This window comes from Oncorhynchus masou, unplaced genomic scaffold (assembly GCF_036934945.1).
Source record: "Oncorhynchus masou masou isolate Uvic2021 unplaced genomic scaffold, UVic_Omas_1.1 unplaced_scaffold_6389, whole genome shotgun sequence".
Taxonomy (NCBI): Eukaryota; Metazoa; Chordata; class Actinopteri; order Salmoniformes; family Salmonidae; genus Oncorhynchus; species Oncorhynchus masou.
The window spans coordinates 1-18138 of record NW_027012821.1 but is presented as its reverse complement, the minus strand read 5'-3'; the positions used below and the strand labels follow the sequence as shown (position 1 = coordinate 18138).

At 49.8% G+C, this 18138-nt stretch overlaps 1 long non-coding RNA gene across 1 annotated transcript; it reads right to left on the bottom strand.

Moving 5' to 3' along the window:
- Positions 1 to 4905: 4905 nt before the first annotated feature.
- LOC135536581 (uncharacterized) lies at positions 4906 to 13080 on the bottom strand. Its single transcript, XR_010455009.1, has 3 exons — positions 12948 to 13080; positions 8291 to 8409; positions 4906 to 5004 (listed from the first exon to the last, which is right to left on the bottom strand). It is a non-coding gene; the product is annotated as an uncharacterized LOC135536581 (long non-coding RNA).
- Between the last annotated feature and the right edge of the window lie 5058 nt (positions 13081 to 18138).

Here is an 18138-nt window from a genome sequence, read left to right as displayed (position 1 = left end):
ACGTAAAGACAGTTCAATCACTGGCTGGAGTAGTATTGACTAAATTTGGCCTAAATATCAAATAGAATATATTCTGCAACGTCTATAATGTGACATCCACATGTTTCAGCCACGTCAGGGACAGACAACTTTTCTACAACAATGATGGCCAGTTTCCCGGAGACAGATTGAGTTGTAGTCCTGAACTCTCCTTAGTCCAGCACAAGGCCTCATCTGTCTTTTGGAAACTGGCCATCAGGGCTCCAACAAGGGTTGCCAGTTCAGTACCTGGAACTCCAGCATCTCCAGCCTCTTGTCTGTGAACTCAAACAGAGCCAGGGTGGTCTTCATCACATACAGAGAGTTCACCATGTATGTTGCCATGTCTGCGGTACCGAGGTTACTGGCTGAAACTGTACACAGTTGGAGCAGGGGGTCCAGGATACAAGACAACACCTAACAGAGAGACAGACAGGTTACTGGCTGAAGACAAGGGGTCCAGGATACAAGACAACACCTAACAGAGAGACAAAGAGAGAGAGAGAAAGCTGAGGGCAGAGGACATTAACCTGAGGGTAGAGGACATTAACTGGAGGGCACAGGACATTAACCTGAGGGCACAGGACATTAACCTGAGGGTAGAGGACATTAACTGGAGGGCACAGGACATTAACCTGAGGGCAGAGGACATTAACCTGAGGATAGAGGACATTAACCTGAGGGTAGAGGACATTAACCTGAGGGCACAGGTCATTAACCTGAGGGCACAGGACATTAAACTGAGGGCACATGACATTAAACTGAGGGCACAGGACATTAACCTGAGGGCAGAGGACATTAACCTGAGGGCACAGGACATTAACCTGAGGGTAGAGGACATTAACCTGAGGGCAGAGGACATTAAACTGAGGGCACAGGACATTAACCTGAGGGCACAGGACATTAACCTGAGGGCAGAGGACATTAACCTGAGGATAGAGGACATTAACCTGAGGGCAGAGGACATTAAACTGAGGGCACAGGACATTAACCTGAGGGCACAGGACATTACCCTGAGGGCAGAGGACATTAACCTGAGGGCACAGGACATTAACCTGAGGGCACAGGACATTAACCTGAGGGCAGAGGACATTAACCTGAGGATAGAGGACATTAACCTGAGGGCAGAGGACATTAACCTGAGGGTAGAGGACATTAACCTGAGGGCAGAGGACATTAACCTGAGGGCACAGGACAATAACCTGAGGGCACAGGACATTAACCTGAGGGCACAGGACATTAACCTGAGGGCAGAGGACAATAACCTGAGGGCACAGGACATTAACCTGAGGGCACAGGACATTAACCTGAGGGCACAGGACATTAACCTGAGGGCACAGGACATTAACCTGAGGGCAGAGGACATTAACCTGAGGGCACAGGACATTAACCTGGGGGCACAGGACAATAACCTGAGGGCACAGGACATTAACCTGGGGGCACAGGACATTAACCTGAGGGCACAGGACATTAACCTGAGGGCACAGGACATTAACCTGAGGGCACAGGACATTAACCTGAGGGCCTGGGACATTAACCTGAGGGCACAGGACATTAACCTGGGGGCACAGGACATTAACCTGAGGGCACATGACATTAACCTGAGGGCACAGGACATTAACCTGAGTGCACAGGACATTAACCTGGGGGCACAGGACATTAACCTGAGTGCAGAGGACATTAAACTGAGGGCACAGGACATTAACCTGAGGGCACAGGACATTAACCTGAGTGCAGAGGACATTAACCTGAGGGCACAGGACATTAACCTGAGGGCACAGGACATTAACCGGAGGGCACAGGAAATTACCCTGAGGGCAGAGGACATTAACCTGAGGGCAGAGGACATTAACCTGAGGGCAGAGGACATTAACCTGAGGGCACAGGACATTAACCTGAGGGCACAGGACATTAACCTGAGGGCACAGGGGCATTAACCTGAGGGCACAGGACATTACCTGAGGGCACAGGACATTAACCTGAGGGCAGAGAACATTAACCGGAGGGCAGAGGGACATTAACCTGAGGGCACAGGGCATTAAACTGAGGGCACAGGGCATTAACCTGAGGGCAGAGAACATTAACCGGAGGGCAGAGGACATTAACCTGAGGGCACAGGACATTAAACTGAGGGCACAGGACATTAACCTGAGGGCACAGGACATTAACCTGAGGGCACAGGACATTAACCTGAGGCACAGGACATTAACCTGAGGGGCACAGGGCATTAACTTGAGGGCACAGGACATTAAACTGAGGGCACAGGACATTAACCTGAGGGCACAGGACATTAACCTGAGGGCACAGGACATTAACCTGAGGGCACAGGACATTAACCTGAGGGCACAGGACATTAACCTGAGGGCAGAGGACATTAACCTCAGGGCAGAGGACATTAACCTCAGGGCAGAGGACATTAACCTGAGGGCAGAGGACATTAACCTCAGGGCAGAGGACATTAACCTCAGGGCACAGGACATTAACCTGAGGGCAGAGGACATTAACCTCAGGGCAGAGGACATTAACCTGAGGGCAGAGGACATTAACTGGAGGGCACAGGACATTAACCTGAGGGCAGAGGACATTAACCTGAGGGCAGAGGACATTAACCTGAGGGCACAGGACATTACCCTGAGGGCAGAGGACATTAACCTGAGGGCACAGGACATTAACCTGAGGGCACAGGACATTAACCTGAGGGCAGAGGACATTAACCTGAGGATAGAGGACATTAACCTGAGGGTAGAGGACATTAACCTGAGGGCAGAGGACATTAACCTGAGGGCAGAGGACATTAACCTGAGGGCACAGGACATTAACCTGGGGGCACAGGACATTAACCTGAGGGCACAGGACATTAACCTGAGGGCAGAGGACAATAACCTGAGGGCACAGGACATTAACCTGAGGGCACAGGACATTAACCTGAGGGCACAGGACATTAACCTGAGGGCACAGGACATTAACCTGAGGGCAGAGGACATTAACCTGAGGGCACAGGACATTAACCTGGGGGCACAGGACAATAACCTGAGGGCACAGGACATTAACCTGGGGGCACAGGACATTAACCTGAGGGCACAGGACATTAACCTGAGGGCACAGGACAATAACCTGAGGGCACAGGACATTAACCTGAGGGCACAGGACAATAACCTGAGGGCACAGGACATTAACCTGGGGGCACAGGACATTAACCTGAGGGCACATGACATTAACCTGAGGGCACAGGACATTAACCTGAGGGCACAGGACATTAACCTGAGGGCACAGGACATTAACCTGAGTGCAGAGGGACATTAAACTGAGGGCACAGGACATTAACTGGAGGGCACAGGACATTAACCTGAGTGCAGAGGACATTAACCTGAGGGCACAGGACATTAACCTGAGGGCACAGGACATGGCCGGAGGAGCACAGGGAAATTACCCTGAGGGCAGAGGACATTAACCTGAGGGCAGAGGACATTAACCTGAGGGCAGAGGACATTAACCTGAGGGCACAGGACATTAACCTGAGGGCACAGGACATTAACCTGAGGGCACAGGGCATTAACCTGAGGGCACAGGACATTACCTGAGGGCACAGGACATTAACCTGAGGGCAGAGAACATTAACCGGAGGGCAGAGGACATTAACCTGAGGGCACAGGACATTAAACTGAGGGCACAGGGCATTAACCTGAGGGCAGAGAACATTAACCGGAGGGCAGAGGACATTAACCCGAGGCACAGGACATTAAACTGAGGGCACAGGGCATTAACCTGAGGGCACAGGACATTACCTGAGGGCACAGGACATTAACCTGAGGGCAGAGAACATTAACCGGAGGGCAGAGGACATTAACCTGAGGGCACAGGACATTAAACTGAGGGCACAGGACATTAAACTGAGGGCACAGGACATTAACCTGAGGGCACAGGACATTAACCTGAGGCACAGGACATTAACCTGAGGCACAGGGCATTAACTTGAGGGCACAGGACATTAAACTGAGGGCACAGGACATTAACCTGAGGGCACAGGACATTAACCTCAGGGCAGAGGACATTAACCTCAGGGCAGAGGACATTAACCTCAGGGCAGAGGACATTAACCTCAGGGCAGAGGACATTAACCCTCAGGGCAGAGGACATTAACCTCAGGGCAGAGGACATTAACCTCAGGGCAGAGGACATTAACCTCAGGGCAGAGGACATTAACCTCAGGGCAGAGGACATTAACCTGAGGGCAGAGGACATTAACTGGAGGGCACAGGACATTAACCTCAGGGCAGGGACATTAACCTCAGGGCAGAGGACATTAACCTCAGGGCACATGACATTAACCTGAGGGCAGAGGACATTAACCTGAGGATAGAGGACATTAACCTGAGGGTAGAGGACATTAACCTGAGGGTAGAGGACATTAACCTGAGGGCAGAGGACATTAACTGGAGGGCACAGGACATTAACCTCAGGGCAGAGGACATTAACCTGAGGGCAGAGGACATTAACTGGAGGGCACAGGACATTAACCTCAGGGCAGAGGACATTAACCTCAGGGCAGAGGACATTAACCTCAGGGCACATGACATTAACCTGAGGGCAGAGGACATTAACCTGAGGGCAGAGGACATTAACTGGAGGGCACAGGACATTAACCTGAGGGCAGAGGACATTAACCTCAGGGCAGAGGACATTAACCTGAGGGCAGAGGACATTAACTGGAGGGCACAGGACATTAACCTGAGGGCAGAGGACATTAACCTGAGGGTAGAGGACATTAACCTGAGGGCAGAGGACATTAACCTGAGGGCACAGGACATTAACCCGAGGGCACAGGACATTAACCTGAGGGCAGAGGACATTACCTGAGCGGGGAATCAGCCTGACGAGCGTCAGAGGAACAACAGAGGAGTCATGAGAGGCCAACACCTCCCTCAGGAGAGCCAGGGTCTGGGTCAGAGAGGAGGTGGGGCCCAGATCTGGAGGGGGGAGCTCCACCTGGAGGTAGGAGGAGGAGGTGATTAGAGGGAAGGGGAGGAGGAGAGGGAGGTGGAGGAGGAGGGGGGGTTAGAGGGAGGGGTAGGAGGGAGGGGTAGGAGAGAGGGGTTAGAGGGAGGAGGAGGAGGAGGAGGGAGGGGTTAGAGAGAGGGGTAGGAGGAGGGAGGGGTTAGAGGGAGGAGGAGGAGGGAGGGGTTAGAGGGAGGAGGAGGAGGGGAGGGAGGGGTAGGAGGAGGGAGGGGTTAGAGAAACAATTCAACCACTTACGCTACAGTTCCTCCTTCATAGCTACCATGCCCATGCTCCTCTCCTCTCTCTACCCCTCTCCTCTTCCCTCCATCTCTCCTCCATCTCTCCCCAATCTCTCCTCCCTCCAACTCTCCATCTCTCCCCAATCTCTCCTCCCTCCAACTCTCCATCTCTCCCCAACTCTCCCCCTCTGTCCAACTCTCCAACTCTCCCCCTCTCTCTCCAACTCTCCCCCTCTCTCCCCCCTCTCTCCAACTCTCCCCCTCTCTCCAACTCTCCCCCTCTCTCCAACTCTCCCTCTGTCCAACTCTCCCCCTCCATCTCTTCTCCTCTCCATCTCTCCCCCTCTCCTCATCCCTCCTCTCTCCAACTCGCTCCTCCCCTCCATCTCTCCCCCTCTCCTCCCCCAACTCTCCCCCTCTCAACTCTCCCCCCTCTCCTCCCTCCATCTCTCCTCCCTCCATCTCTCCTCCCTCCATTTCTCCTCTCCATCTAATACATGTGATTAGTAAAAGTCAGTGTCCCTGGTATTAGCTGGTGTGGAGATGGTAACAAAGTAGCAGCCTAACCCATTGCCGATAGATGAGAGAGGTGTTGAGGGTTGTTAGTGTGATTCATGCTATTGATCTGATAGCAGCTAGTGTTGTTTGGACTGAGGCCTGTCCGTGATCCGGGATATTTGGACTCCAATTTGAGAAACGGACTGCTGTTTCTCAGTCCCAACTGGTAACTACCAGCTCTCCTCACAAACGGTCCCAAATGGTGACCTTATTCCCTGTATAGGGCACTACTTTAGACCAAAGCCCTATGGGCCCTGGTCAAAAGCAGTGCTCTATATAGTGAATTAGGGACCCGTTTAGGTCTGCATGTCTTACAGGAATAGGCCTGTTGTCTGTGAGGTTGAGAAACAACATGTTTCTCCATATTCTATTGAACTACCACTGCACCAGCATGTCATTAGCTTGGGCACAGGAACATTTAAAACACTTTTTGTTGTCTAAATAGAAAATGTGGAAGTTGGACCATCATGCATGTACACAGGACGAGGTAAGTCACTTCTATACTGAAGAAAAATATAAAATATAAATTGAATAAACAGTTCATATAACGAAATCAGTCAACAGGCCAGAACCTGGGGAGCCAGACCCAGAACCAGACCCAGCCACTGGGGACCCAGAACCAGACCCATCCACTGGGGAGCCAGAGCCAGCCACTGGGGGGCCAGACCCAGACCCAGAACCTGGGGAGCCAGACCCAGAACCAGCCACTGGGGAGCCAGACCCAGAACCAGCCACTGGGGAGCCAGACCCAGACCCAGCCACTGGGGAGCCAGAACCAGACCCAGAACCATACCCAGCCTCAGAACCAGACCCAGCCACTGGGGGGCCAGACCCAGAACCAGACCCAGCCACACCCACCAACTGGGGAGCCAGAGCCAGCCACTGGGGGGCCAGAGCCAGCCACTGGGGGGCTAGACCCAGCCACTGGGGGGCCAGACCCAGCCACTGGGGAGCCAGACCCAGCCAATGGGGAGCCAGACCCAGACTCAGAAACAGACCCAGCCACTGGGGGGCCAAACCCACCCACTGGGGAGCCCAGACCCAGCCACTGGGAGCCAGAACCAGCCACTGGGGGGCCAGACCCAGCCACTGGGGGGCCAGACCCAGCCACTGGGGGCCAGACCCAGCCACTGGGGGAGCCAGACCCAGCCAAGGGGGCCAGACCCAGCCACTGGGGGGCCAGACCAGCCAGACCCAGCCACTGGGGGGCCAGACCCAGCCAGACCCAGCCACTGGGGGGCCAGACCCAGCCAGACCCAGCCACTGGGGGGGCCAGACCCACCCACTGGGGGCCAGACCCAGACCCAGCCACTGGGGGCCAGACCCAGCCAGACCCAGCCACTTGGGGGCCAGACCCAGCCAGACCCAGCCACTGGGGGGGCCAGACCCAGCCACTGGGGGGCCAGACCCAGCCAGACCCAGCCACTGGGGGGCCAGACCCACCCACTGGGGGGCCAGACCCAGACCCAGCCACTGGGGGCCAGACCCAGCCACTGGGGGCCAGACCCACCCACTGGGGGAGCCAGACCCAGACCCAGCCACTGGGGGGCCAGACCCAGCCACTAGGGGGCCAGACCCAGCCAGTGGGGGAGCCAGACCAGCCAGTGGGGGAGCCAGACCCAGCTACTGGGGCCAGAACCAGACCCAGAACCAGCCACTGGGGAGCCAGAATCAGACCCAGAACCAGACCCAGCCACTGGGGGGCAAGACTCAGCCACTGGGGAGCCAGACCCACCCACTGTGGTGCAAGGCCCAGCCAATCAGAATTAGTTTTCCCCCCAAGAAAGAGCTTTATTACAGACCGAAATCCCCCCTCCCGACCCAGGTCTGCGGTCGTGAGGCCGGTTGGACGTACTGCGAAACTCTTTAAAAAGACGTTGGGGGGGGGGGGGTGTCTTATGAATAAATGAACATTCAATTCTCTGGTAACAGCTCTGGTGGACATGCCTGCAGTCAGCACGCCAGTAGCACGCTCCCTCAAAACTTGAGACATCTGTGGCTTCGTGTTGGTTGACAAAACTGCACATTTTAAAGTGGCCTTTTATTGTCCCCCCAGCACAAGGTACACCTGTGTAATGATCACCCCCTTAAATGATTTAGATGCACTATTGTAAAGTGGCTGTTCCACTGGATGTCATAAGGTGAATTCACCAATTTGTAAGTCGCTCTGGATAAGAGCGTCTGCCAAATGACTTAAATGTAAATGTAAATCATGCTGTTCAATCAGCTTCTTGTGGTATCAGGTGGATGGATTATCTTGGCAAAGGTGAAATGCTCACTAACAGGGATGGAAAGAAATGTGTACACAAAATTGGAGAGAAAAACATTTTCTGTGTGGATAGAATATTTCTGGGCTGTTTTTATTTCAGCAATACTGAGATAGGTGATAGCCGTGTCCGTCAGAGCAACAAAATAGAAGCTCTGTATGAAGTCATCAATAAAGTGATGTTTAGTTTACTAAAGATAACAAAGCCTACCTTGTCCATGAGCCTGCTAGCGTGGAGACTGAGACTGTTGAAAAACATCTTCTTGCTTAGAATGTGCATCTCTTCGATGGTCATTAGCAGGGGAGGCTACACTGGTGCCCACGATACAACTATATGTGACAGAGAGTGAGAGAGAGAGTGTGAGAGTGAGAGAGTGACAGAGAGAGACAGACACAGACACAGAGACAGACAGAGACAGAGACAGAGAGAGAGAGAGAGAGAGAGAGAGAGAGAGAGAGAGACAGACACAGAGAGAGACAGAGACAGAGAGAGAGAGACACAGAGAGACAGAGAGAGACAGAGAGAGAGAGAGAGAGAGAGAGAGAGAAGAGACAGAGACAGGGACAGAGAGAGAGAGACAGAGACAGAGAGACAGAGACAGAGAGAGAGAGAGACAGAGAGACAGAGAGAGACAGAGAGAGACAGAGAGAGAGAGAGAGAGACAGGGACAGAGAGAGACAGGGACAGACAGAGACAGAGAGAGAGAGAGAGAGAGAGAGAGAGAGAGAGAGAGAGAGAGTGAGACAGAGATAGACAGAGAGACAGAAACAGAGAGAGAGAGACAGACAGAGACACAGAGAGAGAGAGACAGACAGAGACAGAGAGACAGAAACAGAGAGAGAGAGACAGAAAGAGACACAGAGAGAGAGAGAGAGAAAGAGAAACAGACAGAGACAGACAGATAGAGAGAGACAGACAGATAGAGAGAGACAGAGAAAGAGACACAGACAGAGAGAGACAGACAGATAGAGAGAGACAGAGAAAGAGACACAGACAGAGAGAGACAGACAGATAGAGAGAGACAGAGAAAGAGACAGACAGATAGAGAGACAGACAGACAGATAGAGAGAGACAGAGAAAGAGACACAGACAGAGAGAGACAGACAGATAGAGAGAGACAGAGAAAGGAAACAGACAGAGACAGACAGATAGAGAGAGACAGAGAAAGAGACACAGACAGAGAGAGACAGACAGATAGAGAGAGACAGAGAGACAGAGACCGACAGAGAGAGAGAGAGAGACAGACAGATAGAGAGAGACAGAGAAAGAGACACAGACAGAGAGAGACAGACAGATAGAGAGAGACAGAGAAAGAGACACAGACAGAGAGAGACAGACAGATAGAGAGAGAGAGAAAGAGACACAGAGAGAGAGGGGACAGACAGATAGAGAGAGACAGACAGATAGAGAGAGACAGAGAAAGAGACACAGACAGAGAGAGACAGACAGATAGAGAGAGACAGAGAAAGAGACACAGACAGAGAGAGACAGACAGATAGAGAGAGAGAGAGAAAGAGACACAGACAGAGAGAGAGAGGGACAGACAGATAGAGAGAGACAGACAGATAGAGAGAGACAGAGAAAGAGACACAGAGAGAGAGAGACAGACAGATAGAGAGAGACAGAAAGAGACACAGACAGAGAGAGACAGACAGATAGAGAGAGACAGAAAGAGAAACAGAGAGAGACAGAGACAGACAGATAGAGAGGGCATCATTGAACAGTGAACTCTAAATGAACAACACTGTATAAAGGCTTTATAGAGGCATTTAGAAGGATGAGAGAGATGGTATCAAACCACCTTGACCAGTTTACTGTCATGTGATCTTGGTGTTTTGTGGGGGTTTGGGACAGGGCTGATTGGGGTGATGTGTGGAATCTAGCTACCTGATGGTGTGATGGTATAACTTAAGCCGGGTTAAGATTAGGTTCGGAGGTCGGGTTTAGGTTCAGAGGTCAAATCAGATCAAAGTTAATTTGTCCCGTGCGACAAGTACAACAGGTGTAGTAGACCTTACAGTGAAGTGCCGAATACAACAGGTGTAGTAGACCTTACAGTGAAATGCCGAATACAACAGGTGTAGTAGACCTTACAGTGAAATGCCGAATACAACAGGTGTAGTAGACCTTAGAGTGAAATGCCGAATACAACAGGTGTAGTAGACCTTACAGTGAAATGCTGAATACAACAGGTGTAGTAGACCTTACAGTGAAATGCCGAATACAACAGGTGTAGTAGACCTTACAGTGAAATGCCGAATACAACAGGTGTAGTAGACCTTACAGTGAAATGCCGAATACAACAGGTGTAGTAGACCTTACAGTGAAATGCCGAATACAACAGGTGTAGTAGACCTCACAGTTAAATGCCGAATACAACAGGTGTAGTAGACCTTACAGTGAAATGCTGAATACAACAGGTGTAGTAGACCTCACAGTGAAATGCTGAATACAACAGGTGTAGTAGACCTTACAGTGAAATGCCGAATACAACAGGTGTAGTAGACCTTACAGTGAAATGACGAATACAACAGGTGTAGTAGACCTCACAGTGAAATGCCGAATACAACAGGTGTAGTAGACCTTACAGTGAAATGCTGAATACAACAGGTGTAGTAGACCTCACAGTGAAATGCTGAATACAACAGGTGTAGTAGACCTCACAGTGAAATGCTGAATACAACAGGTGTAGTAGACCTTACAGTGAAATGCCGAATACAACAGGTGTAGTAGACCTTACAGTGAAATGCTGAATACAACAGGTGTAGTAGACCTCACAGTGAAATGCCGAATACAACAGGTGTAGTAGACCTTACAGTGAAATGCAGAATACAACAGGTGTAGTAGACCTTACAGTGAAATGTTGAATACAACAGCTGTAGTAGACCTTACAGTGAAATGCTGAATACAACAGGTGTAGTAGACCTTACAGTGAAATGCTGAATACAACAGGTGTAGTAGACCTTACAGTGAAATGCTGAATACAACAGGTGTAGTAGACCTTACAGTGAAATGCTGAATACAACAGGTGTAGTAGACCTTACAGTGAAATGCTGAAGACAACAGGTGTAGTAGACCTTACAGTGAAATGCTGAATACAACATGTGTAGTAGACCTTACAGTGAAATGCTGAATACAACAGGTGTAGTAGACCTCACAGTGAAATGCTGAATACAACAGGTATAGTAGACCTTACAGTGAAATGCCGAATACAACAGGTGTAGTAGACCTCACAGTGAAATGCTGAATACAACAGGTGTAGTAGACCTTACAGTGATATGCTGAATACAACAGGTGTAGTAGACCTCACAGTCATATGCTGAATACAACAGGTGTAGTAGACCTTACAGTGATATGCTGAATACAGCAGGTGTAGTAGACCTCACAGTCATATGCTGAATACAACAGGTGTAGTAGACCTCACAGTGATATGCTGAATACAACAGGTGTAGTAGACCTGACAGTGAAATGCTGAATACAACAGGTGTAGTAGACCTTACAGTGAAATGCTGAATACAACAGGTGTAGTAGACCTTACAGTGAAATGCTGAATACAACAGGTGTAGTAGACCTTACAGTGAAATACTGAATACAACAGGTGTAGTAGACTTTACAGTGAAATACTGAATACAACAGGTGTAGTAGATCTCACAGTGAAATGCTGAATACAACAGGTGTTGTAGACCTTACAGTGAAATGCTGAATACAACAGGTATAGTAAACCTCACAGTAAAATGCTGAATACAACAGGTGTAGTAGACCTCACAGTGAAATGCTGAATACAACAGGTGTAGGTAGACCTCACAGTGAAATGCTGAATACAACAGGTGTAGTAGACCTCACAGTGAAATGCTGAATACAACAGGTGTAGTAGACCTTACAGTGAAATGCTGAATACAACAGGTGTAGTAGACCTCACAGTGAAATGCTGAATACAACAGGTGTAGTAGACCTTACAGTGAAATGCTGAATACAACAGGTGTAGTAGACCTTACAGTGAAATGCTTACTTACAGGCTCTAACCATTAGTGTAAAAAAGGTATTAGGTGAACAATAGATAGGTAACGAAATAAAACAACAGTAAAAAGACAGGCTATATACAGTAGAGAGGCTATATACAGTAGAGAGGCTATATACAGTAGAGAGGTTATATACAGTAGAGAGGTTATATACAGTAGAGGTTATATATATAATTGAGGTAGTATGTACATGTAGGTATCGTTAAAGTGACTATGCATATATGATGAACAGAGAGCAGCAGTAGCGTAAAGGAGGGGGTTGGTGGGTGGTGGGACACAATGCAGATAGCCTGGTTAGCCAATGTGCAGGAGCACTGGTTGTTCGGCCCAATTGAGGTAGTATGTACATGAATGTATAGTTAAAGTGACTATGCATATATGATAAACAGAGAGTAACAACAGCGTAAAAGAGGGGTTGGGGGGGGAACACAATGCAAATAGTCCGGGTAACCATTTGGTTACCTGTTCAGGAGTCTTATGGCTTGGGGGTAAAAACTGTTGAGAAACCTTTTGGCTGAGGGGTGGCTGAGGGGTGGCTGAGTGGTGGCTGAGGGGTGGCTGAGGGGTGGCTGAGGGGTGGCTGAGGGGTGGCTGAGGGGTGGTTGAGGGGTGGCTGAGGGGTGGCTGAGGGGTGGCTGAGGGGTGGTTGAGGGGTGGCTGAGGGGTGGCTGAGGGGTGGCTGAGGTCTTTGACCATATTTAGGGCCTTCCTCTGACACCGCCTGGTATAGAGGTCCTGGATGGCAGGCAGCTTAGCCCCAGTGATGTACTTGGCCGTACGCACTACCCTCTGTAGTGCCTTGAGGGTTAGGGTCAGGGGTCAGGTTCAGAGGTCAGGGTACTACCTACCTGATGGTGTGGTGGTAGAACTTGAGCAGGTTGGACAGCTTGTAGAGGAGAACAGAACCCGGCTCAGCCAAGATTCCCTGCTCCAGACGCACCTGAAAGAGAAACCGTTTTATATTTAGTGTTTATCCCAGGACAGAATGTCTTTCCAGTAGTATTTATCCCAGGACAGAATGTCTTTATTTATCCCATGACAGAATGTCAATCCAGTAGTATTTATCCCAGGACAGAATGTCTATCCAGTAGTATTTATCCCAGGACAGAATGTCTATCCAGTAGTATTTATCCCAGGACAGAATGTCTATCCAGTAGTATTTATCCCAGGACAGAATGTCTATCCAGTAGTGTTTATCCCAGGACAGAATGTCTATCCAGTAGTATTTATCCCAGGACAGAATGTCTATCCAGTAGTATTTATCCCAGGACAGAATGTCTATCCAGTAGTATTTATCCATGAACAGAATGTCTATCCAGTAGTATTTATCCCAGGACAGAATGTCTATCCAGTAGTATTTATCCATGAACAGAATGTCTATCCAGTAGTATTTATCCATGAACAGAATGTCTATCCAGTAGTATTTATCCCAGGACATAATGTCTATCCAGTAGTATTTATCCCAGGACAGAATGTCTATCCAGTAGTATTTATCCCAGGACAGAATGTCTATCCAGTAGTATTTATCCCAGGACAGAATGTCTATCCAGTAGTATTTATCCCAGGACAGAATGTCTATCCAATAGTATTTATCCCAGGACAGAATGTCTTTATTTATCCCAGGACAGAATGTCTATCCAGTAGTATTTATCCCAGGACAGAATGTCTATCCAGTAGTATTTATCCCAGGACAGAATGTCTATCCAGTAGTATTTATCCCAGGACAGAATGTCTATCCAGTAGTATTTATCCTAGGACAGAATGTCTATCCCGATAGTGTTCATCCCAGGACAGAATGTCTATCCAGTAGTATTTATCCCAGGACAGAATGTCTATCCAGTAGTATTTATCCCAGGACAGAATGTCTATCCAGTAGTGTTTATTCCAGGACAGAATGTCTATCCAGTAGTGTTTATCCCAGGACAGAATGTCTATCCAGTAGTATTTATCCCAGGACAGAATGTCTATCCAGTAGTATTTATCCCAGGACAGAATGTCTATCCAGTAGTATTTATCCCAGGACAGAATGTCTTTCCAGTAGTGTTTATCCCAGGACAGAATGTCTATCCAGTAGTATTTATCCCAGGACAGAATGTCTATCCAGTAGTATTTATCCCAGGACAGAATGTCTATCCAGTAGTATTTATCCCAGGACAGAATGTCTTTCCAGTAGTATTTATCCCAGGACAGAATGTCTATACAGTAGTGTTTATCCCAGGACAGAATGTCTATCTTGTAGTATTTATCCCAGGACAGAATGTCTATCCCGTTAGTATTTATCCCAGGACAGAATGTCTATCCAGTAGTATTTATCCCAGGACAGAATGTCTATACAGTAGTGTTTATCCCAGGACAGAATGTCTATCTTGTAGTATTTATCCCAGGACAGAATGTCTATCCCGTTAGTATTTATCCCAGGACAGAATGTCTATCCCCGTTAGTATTTATCCCAGGACAGAATGTCTATCCCGTTAGTATTTATCCCAGGACAGAATGTCTATCCAGTAGTATTTATCCCAGGACAGAATGTCTATCCCGATAGTGTTTATCCCAGGACAGAATGTCTATCCAGTAGTATTTATCCCAGGACAGAATGTCTATCCAGTAGTGTTTATCGCAGGACAGAATGTCTATCCAGCAGTATTTATCCCAGGACAGAATGTCTTTCCAGTAGTATTTATCCCAGGACAGAATGTCTATCCAGTAGTGTTTATCCCAGGACAGAATGTCTATCCAGTAGTATTTATCCCAGGACAGAATGTCTATCCAGTAGTATTTATCCCAGGACAGAATGTCTATCCAGTAGTATTTATCCCAGGACAGAATGTCTATCCAGTAGTATTTATCCCAGGACAGAATGTCTATTTGATTCTTGCTACGTAAGCTTAACTTTCTGAACATTCGAGACGTGTAGTCCACTTGTCATTCCAATCTCCTTTGCATTAGCGTAGCCTCTTCTGTAGCCTGTCAACTATGTGTCTATCTATCCCTGTTCTCTCCTCTCTGCACAGACCATACAAACGCTCCACACCGCGTGGCCGCGGCCACCCTAATCTGGTGGTCCCAGCGCGCACGACCCACGTGGAGTTCCAGGTCTCCGGTAGCCTCTGGAACTGCCGATCTGCGGCCAACAAGGCAGAGTTCATCTCAGCCTATGCCTCCCTCCAGTCCTCGACTTCTTGGCACTGACGGAAACATGGATCACCACAGATAACACTGCTACTCCTACTGCTCTCTCTTCGTCCGCCCACGTGTTCTCGCACACCCCGAGAGCTTCTGGTCAGCGGGGTGGTGGCACCGGGATCCTCATCTCTCCCAAGTGGTCATTCTCTCTTTCTCCCCTTACCCATATGTCTATCGCCTCCTTTGAATTCCATGCTGTCACAGTTACCAGCCCTTTCAAGCTTAACATCCTTATCATTTATCGCCCTCCAGGTTCCCTCGGAGAGTTCATCAATGAGCTTGATGCCTTGATAAGCTCCTTTCCTGAGGACGGCTCACCTCTCACAGTCCTGGGCGACTTTAACCTCCCAACGTCTACCTTTGACTCATTCCTCTCTGCCTCCTTCTTTCCACTCCTCTCCTCTTTGACCTCACCCTCTCACCTTCCCCCTACTCACAAGGCAGGCAATACGCTCGACCTCATCTTTACTAGATGCTGTTCTTCCACTAACCTCATTGCAACTCCCCTCCAAGTCTCCGACCACTACCTTGTATCCTTTTCCTCTCGCTCTCATCCAACACTTCCCACACTGCCCCTACTCGGATGGTATCGCGCCGTCCCAACCTTCACTCTCTCCTCTTCCATCCTATCATCTCTTCCCTCTGCTCATACCTTCTCCAACCTATCTCCTGATTCTGCCTCCTCAACCCTCCTCTCTTCCCTTTCTGCATCCTTTGACTCTCTATGTCCCCTATCCTCCAGGCCGGCTCGGTCCTCCCCTCGCGCTCCGTGGCTCGACGACTCATTGCGAGCTCACAGAACAGGGCTACGGGCAGCCGAGCGGAAATGGAGGAAAACTCGCCTCCCTGCGGACCTGGCATCCTTTCACTCCCTCCTCTCTACATTTTCCTCCTCTGTCTCTGCTGCTAAAGCCACTTTCTACCACTCTAAATTCCAAGCATCTGCCTCTAACCCTAGGAAGCTCTTTGCCACCTTCTCCTCCCTCCTGAATCCTCCTCCCCTTCCCCCCCTTCCTCCTCTCTGCAGATGACTTCGTCAACCATTTTGAAAAGAAGGTCGACGACATCCGATCCTCGTTTGCTAAGTCGACACCGCTGGTTCTGCTCACACTGCCCTACCCTGTGCTCTGACCTCTTTCTCCCCTCTCTCTCCAGATGAAATCTCGCTTCTTGTGACGGCCGGCCGCCCAACAACCTGCCCGCTTGACCCTATCCTCCTCTCTTCTCCAGACCATTTCCGGAGACCTTCTCCCTTACCTCACCTCGCTCATCAACTCATCCCTGACCGCTGGCTACGTCCCTTCCGTCTTCAAGAGAGCGAGAGTTGCACCCCTTCTGAAAAAAACCTACACTCGATCCCTCCGATGTCAACAACTACAGACCAGTATCCCTTCTTTCTTTTCTCTCCAAAACTCTTGAACGTGCCGTCCTTGGCCAGCTCTCCCGCTATCTCTCTCAGAATGACCTTCTTGATCCAAATCAGTCAGGTTTCAAGACTAGTCATTCAACTGAGACTGCTCTTCTCTGTATCACGGAGGCGCTCCGCACTGCTAAAGCTAACTCTCTCCTCTGCTCTCATCCTTCTAGACCTATCGGCTGCCTTCGATACTGTGAACCATCAGATCCTTCTCTCCACCCTCTCCGAGTTGGGCATCTCCGGCGCGGCCCACGCTTGGATTGCGTCCTACCTGACAGGTCGCTCCTACCAGGTGGCGTGGCGAGGATCTGTCTCCTCGCCATGCGCTCTCACCACTGGTGTCCCCCAGGGCTCTGTTCTAGGCCCTCTCCTATTCTCGCTATACACCAAGTCACTTGGCTCGGTCATAACCTCACATGGTCTCTCCTATCATTGCTATGCAGACGACACACAATTAATCTTCTCCTTTCCCCCTTCTGATGACCAGGTGGCTAATCGCATCTCTGCATGTCTGGCAGACATATCAGTGTGGATGACGGCTCACCACCTCAAGCTGAACCTCGGCAAGACGGAGCTGCTCTTCCTCCCGGGGAAGGACTGCCCGTTCCATGATCTCGCCATCACGGTTGACAACTCCATTGTGTCCTCCTCCCAGAGCGCTAAGAACCTTGGCGTGATCCTGGACAACACCCTGTCGTTCTCAACCAACATCATGGCGGTGGCCCGTTCCTGTAGGTTCATGCTCTACAACATCCGCAGAGTACGACCCTGCCTCACACAGGAAGCGGCGCAGGTCCTAATCCAGGCACTTGTCATCTCCCATCTGGATTACTGCAACTCGCTGTTGGCTGGGCTCCCTGCCTGTGCCATTAAACCCCTACAACTCATCCAGAACGCCGCAGCCCGTCTGGTGTTCAACCTTCCCAAGTTCTCTCACGTCACCCCGCTCCTCCGCTCTCTCCACTGGCTTCCAGTTGAAGCTCGCATCCGCTACAAGACCATGGTGCTTGCCTACGGAGCTGTGAGGGGAACGGCACCGCAGTACCTCCAGGCTCTGATCAGGCCCTACACCCAAACAAGGGCACTGCATTCATCCACCTCTGGCCTGCTCGCCTCCCTACCACTGAGGAGGTACAGCTCCCGCTCAGCCCAGTCAAAACTGTTCGCTTCTCTGGCCCCCAATGGTGGAACAAACTCCCTCACGACCCAGGACAGCGGAGTCAATCACCACCTTCCGGAGACACCTGAAACCCCACCTCTTTTAAGGAATACCTAGGATAGGATAAGTAATCCTTCTCACCCCCCTTAAATGATTTAGATGCACTATTGTAAAGTGGCTGTTCCACTGGATGTCAGAAGGTGAATTCACCAATTTGTAAGTCGCTCTGGATAAGAGCGTCTGCTAAATGACTTAAATGTAATGTAAATGTATCCAGTAG